The sequence below is a fragment of the Pelmatolapia mariae genome, linkage group LG13, assembly GCF_036321145.2.
Source record: "Pelmatolapia mariae isolate MD_Pm_ZW linkage group LG13, Pm_UMD_F_2, whole genome shotgun sequence".
Classification (NCBI taxonomy): domain Eukaryota; kingdom Metazoa; phylum Chordata; class Actinopteri; order Cichliformes; family Cichlidae; genus Pelmatolapia; species Pelmatolapia mariae.
Genome location: NC_086238.1, coordinates 36025148 through 36040124, shown reverse-complemented (window position 1 = coordinate 36040124; position 14977 = coordinate 36025148).

Below are 14977 nucleotides of genomic sequence, written 5' to 3'. Positions count from 1 at the left end.
TTCTCTTTTTTTCACCTGTGAGTGTCTTCTTGTTCATGGCAAGGAGGTTAACTTCTTTTCTACAGGGTGGGCCATTTATATGGATACACCGTAATAAAATGGGAATGGTTGGTGATATTAAAGTCCTGTTTGTGGCACATTAGTATATGTGAGGGGGCAAACTCCTCAAGATGGGTGGTGACCAGGGGCGATTACAGGATCAGAAGTTTGGGGGTGCTGAGCACCCCGAGAGCTGCCCATCCAGGCAAGGTAAACTTTACTCATCACAATGAGGAAGGAAGGACAGAATAAAGACATGCTGTGGAAGAGAGACAGAGGTTAATAACAGATATGATTCAATGCAGAGAGGTCTATTAACACATAGTGAGTGAGAAAGGTGACTGGAAAGGAAAAACTTCATGCATCATGGGATGCATCAGCCTACGTCTATTGCAGCATAACTAAGGGAGGATTCAGGGTCACCTGGTCCAGCTCTAACTATATGCTTTAGCAAAAAGGAAAGTTTTAAGCCTAATCTTGAAAGTAGAGATAGTGTCTGTCTTCTGAATCCAAACTGGAAGCTGGTTCCACAGAAGAGGGGCCTGAAAACTGAAGGCTCTGCCTCCCATTCTACTTTTAAATACTCAACAAGTAAGCCTGCAGTGTGAGAGCGAAGTGCTCTAATAGGGTGATATGGTACTACAAGGTCATTAAGATAAGATGGGGCCTGATTATTTAAGACCTTGTATGTGAGGAGCAGGATTTTGAATTCTGGATTTAACAGGAAGCCAATGATGGGAAGCCAAAACAGGAGAAATCTGCTCTCTCTTTCTAGTCCCTGTCAGGACTCTTGCTGCAGCATTTTGGATTAGCTGAAGGCCTTTCAGCGAGTTTTTAGGACATCCTGATAATAATGAATTACAGTCGTCCAGCCTGGAAGTAATAAATGCATGAACTAGTTTTTCAGCGTCACTCTGAGACAGGATATTTCTAACTTTAGAGATGTTGCGCAAATGGAAGAAAGCAGTCTTACATATTTGTTTAATATGTGCATTGAAGGACATCTCCTGGTCAAAAATGACTCCAAGGTTCCTCACAGCGTTACTGGAGGCCAAGGTAATGCCATCCAGAGTAAGAATCTGGTTAGATACCATATTTCTAAGATTTTCAGGGCCGAGTACAATAACCTCAGTTTTATCTGAATTAAGCAGCAGAAAGTTAGCGGCCATCCAGGTCTTTATGTCCTTAAGACATTCCTGCAGTTTAACTAATTGGTGTGTGTTATCTGGCTCCATAGATGGATAGAGCTGCGTGTCATCTGCATAGCAGTGAAAATTTATGCTATGTCTTCAAATGATGTTGCCTTGGGGGAAGCATGTATAATGTAAACAGAATTGGTCCTAGCACTGAACCCTGTGGAACACCATAACTGACCTTAGTGGGTGAAGAGGACTCTCCATTTACATGTACAAATTGGAGTCTATTAGATAGATATGATACAAACCAGTGCAGCATAGTACCTGTAATACCTACAGCATTTTCTAATCGCTCTAATAGGATATTATGGTCGACAGTATCGAACGCTGCACTGAGGTCTAGCAGGACAAGCACAGAGATGAGTCCACTGTCAGAGGCCATAAGAAGATCATTTGTAACCTTCACTAAAGCCGTTTCTGTTTCTGTACAATGTATGAAAAGATCTTTACTGCAGACACACACTACTATGGCTCTGCAGATTTTTTCTTTTCTTTTAACCTATGTCGCCTCACCTTGAGGTTGGCAAATCTGTCTATCACATTTTGGTGGTCAAGTCTCTCAAGCATCTCTTTCTCAACTGACATCACAGCCAGGTGCTGGAGTCTGCTTTGACCCATGGTCCTTCTCAGCCAGGTATGGAGCTGACTCCAGACTCTAAAAGACCTTTGACAGATACAGCTCTAACTGGGTTTGTTAGGGCAACCTGAATAACAGTTTTCAGTGTGGGGAAAATCTGATTATCCAGAAGATTGTACAATGTTAACATATCTGGAATGGCACCAGCCTCACTCTTGAGCTTCAAAAAGTTTTTGGCAACTGACTTCCTCTGACTGAAGTTCAATATGGTAATGCAGTGCCAGGGCTGACCACCCAGTTTGTTTTGCAGATTCTGTATAGCAGCTTTAATATAGGGAGAACACAACTTCCAGACTGTATGAGTAAAATTAGTTGTTGTTTTTTGTCTTTGCCAGTTTAACTTTTTTTGTTTTGCCTGTTAGTACTCCCTGTCTGTTTTCTTACCTGGTTCTTCCTGATCTTGTACTCCTCATGTTCCCCTCTTTCCTCTCTCCCTCTTTGGACTGACAATCATACACAAATAGATTGTATTCAATTAGATTACAAAAATACTATTAAGATCACTAACAAAAAAAGTCCTCTCTCAGTGTACTTTCAACCAAAAGGCAAATAACCAAACCACATGTACACCTAATAAAGGATATAAATATTGAAACACTGATCCAACATTATTCTTTATTGAGGGATCATTTGATTTTACACTTTTACCTAAATGTGGCTCCTGTTTTTGAAAAAACTTCCTCATATCCAACAGGAACCTGGCTGTGTCTCTACACACACACACACACACACACACACACACACACACACACAACGGGAGTTATAAGGTTAATGGGCATCCAGTCAGTTAGCTAGTTAGTACCTTGGGTTCGATATGAGCACATGCATATGACAAAATAACCAGTTTCTCTCATTACATTTTAAACAGGACAGTTGTAACAGCAGTAGCTGCGGACAATGTTAAGTTTTAGATTTTAAATAGGCTGTATACATTTCAATGGGAGCAACAGGACGGTCAAATGTCGATGATTTTACTACAGAGCAGGACGGATTGTAGGGCAGCAAACATAGTCGGGAAACACGTTTTCAACACTGCAGGTTACCTGGGTGTAATGTTTTTCAGCTAAAAAGAAACATGGCCTGACTCCTACCTAAATATATAAAGAGTAACTGAAGGTTAAATGCAGCTAATATGTCCTGTTTTAAGCCAGGCACTTACACCTCCGCTCCGTCTCAGCTACTATCGCTCTGGCACTGCAGCAACGGAGCTAGAGCCAGGGTAGGGGAGAGCCGAGCTGGAACAAACCATTTTGGGAGGGGGGACGGGTTATCTATACTTTTGTTGTTAAAATGTTCCATCTCAATTAAGTACTGTATGCTTTTTTTATTTTTAGTAGTGTGTCCCACAAACAAAAAATATTGTCAAAAAAGTAAGAAATCTTTGGGGGTGCTTTGATTCATTTTGGGGGTGCTTCAGCACCCCCAAAATGAATCAAAGCACCCCTGAGACAAGCATTTGTGGAAGAATGCGTCTTTCTGAAGGGCTCGCTGAGCTTGAGCGTGGTTGTGTAGCAGGATCCCACCTTTGCAACGAGTCAGTTCATGAAATGTGTTCGCTCCTAGTTATTCCGCGATCAGCTGTAAGCGGTGTTACTGCTAAGTGGAAGCGTTTAGGAGCCACGGGACTCAGCCGTGAAGTGGCAGACCCTGTAAGTTACACAGCGGGGCCACCGAGAGCCGAGCGCGCACAGTGCGTAAAAGTCGCGCTGATGACTTCATGTTGAGTCCCACGTCTTCTCTGGCATTAAGAACGAAAATAAATGAAATAAATAAAATAGAAACGAAATAAGTAACATTATTTTTTTAATTTTAAAACAAGAACAAAAAAGAAGGAAAAAAACTGCTCTGGAAGCTTCATGGCATGGATTTCTGTGACTGAGCAGCTCCTTTGGGTGTAAACGTGACTCAGTCATTTTTCTATATAACCTGTATAATTAACATAAGCAGGACAAGACTGAAACAGTAATTCAGGCCGGTCATTTGCTGCTTTTACCCTGCGCGTTATTTAGCCTTCACAATACCCGGGCTGCCGTAATTATTGAGGCAGGAAAGAAAAATCGCTTTACTGAGATTATTGGATGTCTAGCAGTTAAAAAAAAATTAAAAGAGAGAGAGATGACGCACAAGGGGACAGTCTCCATCCTTAAATGCGCCAAAGATCTATATAATCATTTGTGAATTTATATTTATTATTAACATATTTCATTTTAAATGTTATTTTCAGCACCAATGTGCAGCTATAGAGACAACCCATAAACTGGAATTTAGTTTTCAAGTTAATTCATTTATTCATGTGTTCGGGGTAATGCAAAAACTCAGCAGAGATGCAGAAATGATAGCGCATACACATGCAGGATGATTAGAGCACACCTTTTAAACAGAAGTTAAAACAGAAAAACTTCAACTAAAAAAATAAAAAGCTATATACACGCAGACCAAGTGTTTTCTTCATGCGTTACACACACAAATTTTTCAGCGTTTTTCTTTTGTTATTATTAAATTATCTCTGTTTGTTCTCTACCTTCACTCCGATCTCATCGTCAAGCACCAAGAGTAACGAATCAGGCAGCCAGAGACAGAGAGGCAGGCTGCCCGCCTCAGCTGTGCTCGTCTTTGGGGTACGCACAGGTGACTGCCGCTGTGACCAAAGCTCACGGTGTCGCAGGTGAAGCAGTGCGCCTGGCGTGTGGCTCTGAGACTTTCCCCACTCCTGCTTTAAATCACTGCCCGGGGGTAGATGCTCACAGGAGGCCAAAACAACCTCAGAGCACCGGGTAATGCTCCGGATAGTCCCCTGTTTGGAGTGTAAGTGTATCTCCAGGGTTGTTAAAGAATACCAAACAGGTTTATAACCAACTGATGTTTGTGTTTTACTGCAGTGCATTGTCTCCTTTTGTGTAATTTTTCTACATAGAATAAATAAATAGCTAATTTAAAAATAAATGAATAAATAAAAGAGGCTACCAGCACTGTTCCATGAACCCCCTCCCAGCCCATCAGTAGGTTTATCCCTACGCTTATGGGAACTAGAACAGCAGCAGACTGCAGCCATGGATAAAAGTGGTTGGTGTGATTATTTGAGAAGAACACTGAAATAAGGTAATTTAACTCATTAAATCAGCTGTATTAAGGTAAAATTGAAATCAGCCTTGTTTTCTGCTCTGCAGCTTTGAAGTTTACTTTACTTTAAACTTTAAAGTTGTTTTTGCATTAAATTTCCTTAAGTGTTTTTTTTCTGAAATTCACTAAAAATCGCTGTTATCACCAGATTTGTAATTAACAGGTTTTATGTCAGCACATCAGTTTTCTGAATCCTTGCCAAGTCAGCTAATCTTATCAAGATCCATTCAGGCCTCAGTGCTGCACAGATTAAGCAAACAGTCTGAAGTCCACGTAGCAGCAGAACTTAGCAGCTGATACGAAAACATCGTTACAATTATGTTAGCTTACCTCGCCTAGCTTCAGGCACTTGAAGCTAACATGCCAGCTAGTCTGTGAATGCTGAGGGTTAGCATGTAGCTAATGTACCTTTGTTTGACCAAGAAGATGTGCCAAACTTACCTCAAAATGTCTTCAAAATGCCTTCAGACAACTTGCAAAGTACTTCTCCTCTGAATTAAAAAAAACAAACAAATAAAAACAACTAGGGAGAAGTTTTTAAATTGATATAATTATTAACAGTTTGTATATTCAGGCTAAACTCTGTAGCTTTGTAGATGAGCAATGCCACAAACTTACAAGATATATGTAACATAACAAAATAAACAATAGCATTTGAAACTACAAGAATCTAACTCAAAAGAATTATTTTTTCAACATATTAATGACCACAATTCATTATTGTTTTTGTTAGTTTTATATTACAGTTTGGCTGTTCTGATAATATAATTTATGTTTCCATGGAAACTTTTACTTTATTCAGCATATGTAATTAATTTTTAGGAGGGACCAAAACATCAAAATAACTCACTTTAATGATATTAAGTGGAGATGTTTGGTTATGGACCCGTGTGTGTCTTTAATGAAGCGACACTAAATTAAACTAAACTATACTATAGGAACCATGCAATCACTGCACTCTGTATATCAAAGTATTCTAGAGTCAAATGTGATGCCCTCTGTGTGACAGCTAAAGCTTGGGCCAGACTGAACCAGGCAAAAGGACAACAATCCCAAACAGCAAATCAACAGCAGAATAACTGGAATTATTAGAAAATATTGGGTTTTCTTAACTAATAATATGTATATACACACATTTTTCATCATATTCTTACATGCATATATCCTAGATTCTTTATATATATATTGTTGGGAAGCATTCATGTAACAAAGTGTTTTGCAGGTTACCTCTGTGGTGGCCATCTTGTTTTCCCAGTAAAAAGGTGGCCTGCCTCAATTGCAGCTCTTTTATAGGCCAGTCTGAATTGAGAAGGCGTGGTCTTTAGAGTATTTAAAGGGAGCAGGAAATGGATTGGGGGCCATTTTGAGATGTTGCTGTCTGTATGTGCATGATATTGGCAAGAGACAATAAAGCAATTACTTCAGTTAAGACTGAGTGAGGTCTGATGTTTCCCTCACCGCATCTCTAGGTGTAATATATATATATATATATATACATACATACATACACACATATATATATATATATATATATATATATATATATATATATATTAATTATACCTTTAGAATTAGAAATGCACCAAAATTGTGTTCTGATGTGCACTAACTGGTGGAGGTTCTGAATGATAATAAAGTGGCTACTCTATTCTATTGTAAAGTCAATAATAGCTTGAGGTGTTGTAATGCTCCGGTCAAAGTCCAGACCTCAACCTGTATGAAATGCTGTGGCGGGACTTTACGAAAGCTGCAACAAACCTCAGTGAACTGAAGTAATGTTGTAAAGAATAGTGGGTCATAAAGAAAATGATTACTGTGAATTTTTGTTAATCATTGTGGTTCTGCATAAATCATGGGGGTAATCTACTGTAGTTTTCACAGGACTGCGGAGAGTCCTTTTTTCACATAATATTTCATTTTAAATTTCTTCAGTACTACTTGGTATATAGTGACACTTATAGGACTGAAATTTATAGATTGAAATGCAATTTTTTAAATTCATCATTCAGTCTGAATGATGAATTTAATTCTTTCATTCAAAGTAATGCAAAGCAACCCCAAAACTGTCTTCCTCTTCCCCAGAAATGGATCGTTTAACGTTACGTATAGATATTCCGGGGGGGCGGAAGGGGCTTGAGCACCCGCCCCTTTCCCGATGGGTGCCCAAAGTGCCCTTTTGTTGAGGCAAATATTTTTTTAATTTTTAATTATTTTTTTCAAATGTGTGTGTGAGTGCGGAGTCCTGTCTGTGCCCCTCAACAATAATATTTAACTATTTATCACAGTTTTGCTAAATAAAAGGATCTTGCTTGCATCAGTAACATGATCACCATTAACCAATGATCGCCCTTGACGGCAGAACGCGCTGGTTACGAGCCGGGAACGAGCTCACAAAGAGCACGCGCATTTTTTGGGGTCCGGACGGAGCTGTAGGAGAAACACAAATTACCTCAGACACACAGACTGATGCGACAAAACCAGTAAGTAGGTGTAGAGCGTACACTGTAGTATGTAGCACACAGGAGTATTAGCTTATTATGTACACGTTGGTAAGCTGTCTTGTGACAACTGACGAACTGAAACAAACGAGCGTGCTGTGTGTGTAACAGCGCGACAAACATTACCTGTCCTTTTATTAACTGCACAAGTAGTGCTGGTCATAGCTGCTGGTCATAGCTGCTGGCTGACTGGGTAGGGCTGTCGTGGGTCTGTAGCTCTTTCCACCGTTTTAGGGAACATATTTAGTTTTAAAGTAAGTTACAGGGCTTTTCCTGCCTTTCTGGAGGGATTATATTTCACTTAAAACGATCTAATATGCATGTCCACATAATAATGGATTATTATAAATATAATATTTAAAAAACATGCTGTATTTCAAAGAACATACATTAAGAAACAGATTATATTCGATTTATATTTTAAATAAGACAAAATGCTGATTTTACAGCAGCAAAATTATTGTATCTCTACAGTTTAAAAATGTAATAAGTTTTCTGCCTGCACAGAGTGGATAGTGAAACAAATGGAATCATCATAGATAAATTATTTCATATTTATTACTTTTTTCCCCTCATCGCTTTATTATTGTAGCTCTAGTAATAAATAATAAGGGAAGGATTCTAGATCAGCACCATGATGGAAACTTGTGCCCACAGTATATACAGTATTCTGAAGAAGGTCTAAAATGTCACTGCGTGTGCATGCATGTGTGTGTTTTATGTATATGGATTTTTTAAATTATTACTCATGATATAATATTGTCCAGACATGGCTGGTAAGGAATGAGGAGGAAACAGTAGGAGCTTTGTGAGGCTACTAAAGGCAGTGAATCTCTCAGCAGCTGGATTACAAAGAGCACAGGTAACATTAACACATGTACCAGTTGTTGGAGAGGTATTCCAGTATAAAAATAATAATAAGCACAACTGAAATGTTTTGCTTCTATAACATTTTTCTGTCATCATTTTATTATAGATTAAGTGTAAGAGTTGTTAAGTGTGGATAATTAAATAATAGTTTATTGCAATAGCAAGTTGTGCCTTGTTCTCAGATGGACAGCAAGTGGAGAGTGATAGATGAGATGAGGAAATAGAAGGAGGAAGAGAGGCAAAGAGTGAATCACAGGCAGAGCCTTGTTTATTTCTGTTTTTTGTTGCCTTATGGTTCCAAGCACTGACACCAATCTTTGCATTTTGTTATTATCTCATGACACTTGTTTAGTCAGCTACCATCTCTCCTATGGACTTTTTAATGTCTACAGTCTCAGATCAACACAGCCCTGCCCTCCAGCACTATCAGCTGCAGGAGCAGCAGCAACCCCTCAACACCAACATTGTACCCATCAGGTAAAACATAGGCTACGTTTACTTTGCCTCACAACAGTGATATAGTATGATGCGATCCCATATTAGATTCTTGATAAATGTGTGTTGTTGTTATTCAGCCTGGTTCAATGTGCCCCTTTTTAGCTTTGAGCACCCGCCCCTGTAAACGTCTCTGCACGGCCCTGCCTGGACCCCACAGTTACAGCTGGATACCGAGTGCCGCCTGGTGTCTGATTGTGAGAGCTCCTCCTCAACCTATTCCTACTTTAACATAACATCACAGCTCAAAGTGGCTGCTAAAACCTCAAACCAAAGGAAATGACCTGGGCTACCGGGTGGACAGTCCGCTGATTAATGAAACTATTCTGTCGACTTAAATTAATTAAAAAAAAAATTTTTTAAAATTAAAGCGATAATTGTCATTATTTCGGTAAAATTTTCCCATTTGTGTAATAATCAAAAAACGAGGGGGGGGGGGAGGAAAAAAAAAAGAAGAAAAACAAACCCTGCCCGGACAGTTTAAATATCCGGGTTTAATTGCACGGTCATATTTGTACGGGGCAACGGACAGCAGCGGCAGCAGCAGCGGCAGCAGCAGCAGCGATGGCTACAAGTAGTGATGGTTAGATGGGGCCTCGTGAAGCGTTTCAGCACATTCCCCAAACTGTATCGACACTGTGTCGACACAGTTTTGCTGTTTTGCTCCATACTGACACCTGCTGGACCTTAAATATCATTGCAGGCAACTTACTTGAGACTCACAACAGACACTGATTCAATGACCTAGTCATACTTGTACACTGTAAGGTATTGTACTTTCCATGGAATCATTTTATATCTTTTATATTGCAAATATTGTAGACATCTTTAAAATATATTGTGAATGACATTAAGTGAAAATTAAAATGAAAGTATTGTGAATGTAATATTACCCATTTGACTCAGTTTATTATAAATTTCTATTCAGAAAAATAGGTTTATCCAATGGTTTTGCATTCAGTCTATTGCGTTTTTTTTTTTTTTTTTACACCATTTCCCCAGCTTTGGAAAAAACTCACAGGGACAGATGAAGCTGGGGTACACAAAAGCTGTAAAGCCAGGTGGAAAAGGTTCTGATAAGATGTCTTCCTATTCCCCCAGTACGTTAAAGGATCCTCTGATCTTGGAATGTTCCTCTCCGACACTCTCCACAATACTAAGGGGTTGGCAGTCCTTTATAATAAAATTCAGGACTGCCTGGTCCAGAGCAGTCTTCCTAGATGCTTGATTTGAAAATAATAAAACACATATTAATAAAAAAAATGATGATAAAGCTGTTCAGTGTCTATATAGGCCTACCAGTGTTCATTCTCGGTGAGTTTGTCTCCTCATTTTCATGTTTGGCTCTGTAATGCCTAAACACAGAGGAGGTGCTTTTGTTTGTGTAAGAAAGCAGAACAGATGCAACATTTGACCTGCATAAAATGAAATAAAAATTTACACTTCAAGTCACATTGCTGTTTTTCCTATTCTGATAGATTACACTGAAACAAAGACAGACAAACTATTACCTTATTTGCAGTTAAAAGATCAAAATGATCCCACACAGCAGAAACATTTCTTTTTCTTTCAGGCTCCATTTTATTATAGAGAGATGTGTATTTTTTTATTTTTTTTTATCTTTGCGAGAGTAATTTTGTGGGGTTTTTTGGTGGCGACTCATTCCGTTGGCAGATGCGGATGCGGTACCTTTTAAACACAGTTTGGTGCGTTGGCAATGAGCGATACAGCAGCTGTATCGATCACGTGACTTTTTCTTAAAGCGACGCACGCACCGATACAGGCATCGGCTGGGTAGAGGAGACTTCAGAGGGCTAAGGAGATCTGTAGCTGGGATCGCGTGCTTGATCTCTGGAGGCGGTGGATTGGCATAATCTGGATTGTGACTGGGTCAGAATGGCAAGTAGTAGTGGAGGGTTTTCTGATGATGAGGACATGGATGTTGATTGGCGTAAAGTTGGACATGGTAGAAAGGTAGGGGTTGGTAAGGACAAGTTGAAATCCACGCCAACTGGTAAGCGGGCACTTGAAGAGGAAGATGCTAGGCTTGCTCAAAGAAAGAAAGTGTTGATGGAAGAATTTAAAGTGTTATTGAAATTCAAACCTGGTAATGAAATAGCGGGAGTGAGTCCAATTACTCTGACGAATGGCTTGAAGAAAGCGATCGGTGATGTTGAGCTAGCTAAGGTGCTCAGAGACGGGTGTTTGTTTGTTAAATGTAAAAATGCAGAGCAACGGAATAAAGCGCTTAAGTTGCAAACGCTTTGTAAAAAGGAGGTTGTGGACAGGAAGGTGGTTGGTGAGAGGAGAGGATGTAGAGGAGTGATTTCAGGTATTCCCGCTGGGGAAAATCTGGAGGAGTTGAGGAAGTTGATCAAAGGAGGGGAAGTCACTGGAATAAAAAGATTGCAAGCTGTTAGAAATGGGGAAAAAGTGGATAGTCCATCAGTACTGCTTGAGTTCAACGGAAATCACTTGCCTGAGAGAGTTATGTTGGGGTACATGAGTTTTAGTGTCCGTGTCTATGTGCCTCCTCCACTCAGGTGCTACAAATGTCAGAGGTTTGGTCACATAGCTAGTGTGTGTAAAGGACGACTGCGGTGTGGACGATGCGGAGGAGAATGTGTGTATGGCGAATGTGCCAGTAGTCAGGTGAAGTGCTGTAACTGTGGGGGACCACATGCAGCAGCGTATGGTGGGTGCACAGTAAGGAAGCAGGCAGCAGAGGTTCAACAAATTCGTACAGAGGAGAGGATATCTTATGCAGAAGCTTTGAAGAGAGTTGCAGACAAGGGCAGAAGACCTGCTGAGGGGCAAGGAATGGGTGATGGGAGAGGGATGGGGGAGACAGGCAGGAATCTCCCTGACATCCAAATGGATAAACTTGTCTTGTTCTTGGTGTATGTCATTAATTGTTCAGAACAAGCCAAAACAAAGACAGAAAAGATCAAGATAATAGTAAAAGCAGCAGCGAAGTTTTTCGATATGCGGGATTTGTCTTGGGGAAAAAATACACTCAGACCTTAGTCATGGCGAAGGTGCATCAGACCCACAAGTTGTAACTTAATGCTTATTCTTCAGTGGAATGCTAGGAGCCTCATTGCGAATGGGCAGGAACTGAAGGGCTTTATTTGTGCATTAAATTCAAAGCCAGATATTATCTGTGTTCAAGAAACATGGCTTAAACCACAGTTGGATTTTGTTATTCAAGGATATACAAGCATTCGCAAGGACAGGGTGGGTAAAAATGGAGGAGGGTGTGCGGTGTTTGTTAGGAGTGGGATTTCGTATAGTCAGCTAGACATTGCAGTAGATTTAGAGGTGATAGTTGTAGAAGTCTGGTCTAGGGCAGGAAGTATCAAAGTAATTAATTTTTATAATCCATGCCAAAAGTTGGAGAGGAGAGATCTGGAACTACTTTTAAGGGATTGGAGAGGGAAAATAGTTTGGTGTGGGGATTTTAATGCACATAGCACTTTGTGGGGGCGCCGTAGTGACCCTAATGAGAAAGTGGTTGAGGATGTGGTTGTGGAGAAGGATTTGGTGGTTTTAAATGATGGCTCTGGCACAAGGGTGGATTTGGTACGAGGTACTGAGTCGTGTCCTGACATTACAATGGTTTCGCAATGTTTGGCAGGTAGGAGCACATGGAAAGTGGTTAAAGAGAGTACAATTGGTAGTGATCATTATCCAATACTTTTTGATCTTTGTGCAGATGCTGATGCGTCACGAGAAGAAAGACAGAGGACATGGAGGTTTGAGGAAGCAAACTGGTGTTTGTTTAAAACATTAAGTGAAAGGAGATTGACAGGTGTTGATTTTGGACATCCATCCGGCATCCATCCCAAAGAAAGGTGGCAGTAGAAGGACAAAGGTAGTGCCGTGGTGGACCCGAGAGTGTACAACCGTGATTAAAGCCAGGAACAAAGCGTTTAAAACGCTGAAAGGAGCACTGTGTGTTCAGAATCTGATATGCTACAAAAGGAAACAGGCGGAAGTACGAAGGGTAGTTAAGTCAGCAAAGAGGGACTATTGGAGGAAGTATTGTGATACTTTGGGGAGATCGACACCGTTGGAGAGAGTGTGGACAACTATTAGGAAAATGTCTGGGAAGAGGAAGGAGTATGGTTATCCAATGATGAAAGATGGTGACAGAATATTAGTAGATAATGGGAGTAAAGCTGAGTTATTGGCTAGAATGTTTTCAAAGGTTCACAGCACAGAAACTCTAAATACGGCAGAAATCAGGGGAAGGGAGGAAACACGAAGGAAACATCTGGAGGACTTACGAGATGCGGAGGAACATGAAGGTCTGATAAATATCGTGTTTTCAGTAGCAGAGTTGAAGACTGCATTACTGAAAATAAGCAATGCCACTCCAGGTAGAGATCAGATTAGTTATTGTATGATTAGAAACTTGAGTGACACTAGTAAGAGTATACTGGTTAAATTGTTTAACAAAGTATGGGAAGAGGGTAGGCTACCTGACCAGTGGAAAGAGGCTATTATTGTTCCCATATGTAAGCCAGGAAAGGATCCAGCTTTGGCGGAAAGTTATAGACCGATTGCTTTGACGTCACATTCGGGGAAAATAATGGAAAAGATGGTGAATGAAAGATTACTTTACTTTTTGGAAACTAATGATAAGATCAAGTGGTACCAGAGTGGGTTTAGAAAAGGGAGAAGCACGATGGATCCGGCTGTGCGTCTAGAGCATGAAATAAGGCGTGCCCAAGTGAATAGGGAGAGTGTCGTAGCCGTATTCTTAGGTGTCGAGAAGGCGTACGATATGATGTGGAAAGAAGGACTCCTGATCAGGTTGCGGCAGATTGGTATTACAGGGAGGATGTATAGCTGGATTGAAAGTTTTTTAACTGGACGGAAGATTTTTGTGCGAATAGGAAAGGAGTTCAGTGCAGGATATGATGTCCAGAATGGCACTCCACAAGGCAGTATAGTTAGTCCGGTATTGTTTTCCATAATGATTAATGAGGTGTTTGGTGCTGTAGATCACTCAATGGGGGTTTCATTGTTTGCTGATGATGGAGTTATTTGGAAGAGAGGACGAAACTTGCAGTTCACCATGGCTAAAATGCAGCGAGAATTACAAAAGGTGGAGAGTTGGGCTCTGGCATGGGGGTTTAGGTTTTCTGTTTCGAAAACAAAGTGGATTATTTTTACGCGTAAGAGAATACATTGCCAGTTGAGTCTCAAGTTATATGGGAGTGACATAGATAAGGTTGATTGCTTTAAATATTTAGGTATTTGGTTTGACGAACGGCTTACATGGAAAACACACATTGGGAAAATGACTGAGAAATGTAAAAAGGTTCTGAATATTTTACGGTGTTTAAAAGGTAATGACTGGGGGGCAGACAGGACAGCATTGAGAGCTCTATATGTAGGTCTTATTCGGTCAGTGCTGGATTATGGGTGTCTGGTTTATGGTTCAGCAGCTAAAACTTTGCTGAATGACCTGGACAGAGTTCAATATCAAGCTCTGAGGTTGTGTTGTGGGGCTGTTAAGACTACTCCAGTGGCTGCTTTGCAGGTGGAAATGGGGGAGCAACCATTAGAACTCAGGAGGCGTCAAATTGCTTTGACTTACTGGGCAAATTTGAAGGGACATAGTGACAGTCATATAGCGCAGAGTGTACTTAAGCCTTGCCAAGAACAAGAAAAAGGGACTGGTCGATGGAGAAGTTTCGGGTGGACTATAGGAAAAGAAGTCAATGAGTTGGGATTTAGTTGCACAGACCTTAGCCCAGCAGTAGCCTTGTCAGTTTTGCCACCTTGGTTATATGACCAAATAAGTCCTGACTTCTATTTGTTACGTAAGGGAGGGGGGGTGACTAAAAACCAGGTGCAAGATCATATAGTGGGAAGGTACTCAGGTTATGTGAAGATTTTTACTGATGCGTCAAAACTGTTGGATAACAGAGTGGGTGTTGCATTTGTTCTCCCAGACATAAGTCATATGGCGAGTGCACGAATTACAGATGGATTGGCAGTTTATACTGGGGAGCTTGTAGCAATTTTAATGGCTTTGACCTGGGTGGAGGACGCACCACTGGGGAGGTATTTGGTTTGCTCAGACTCTAGCAGCGCACTGGTGAGTATAG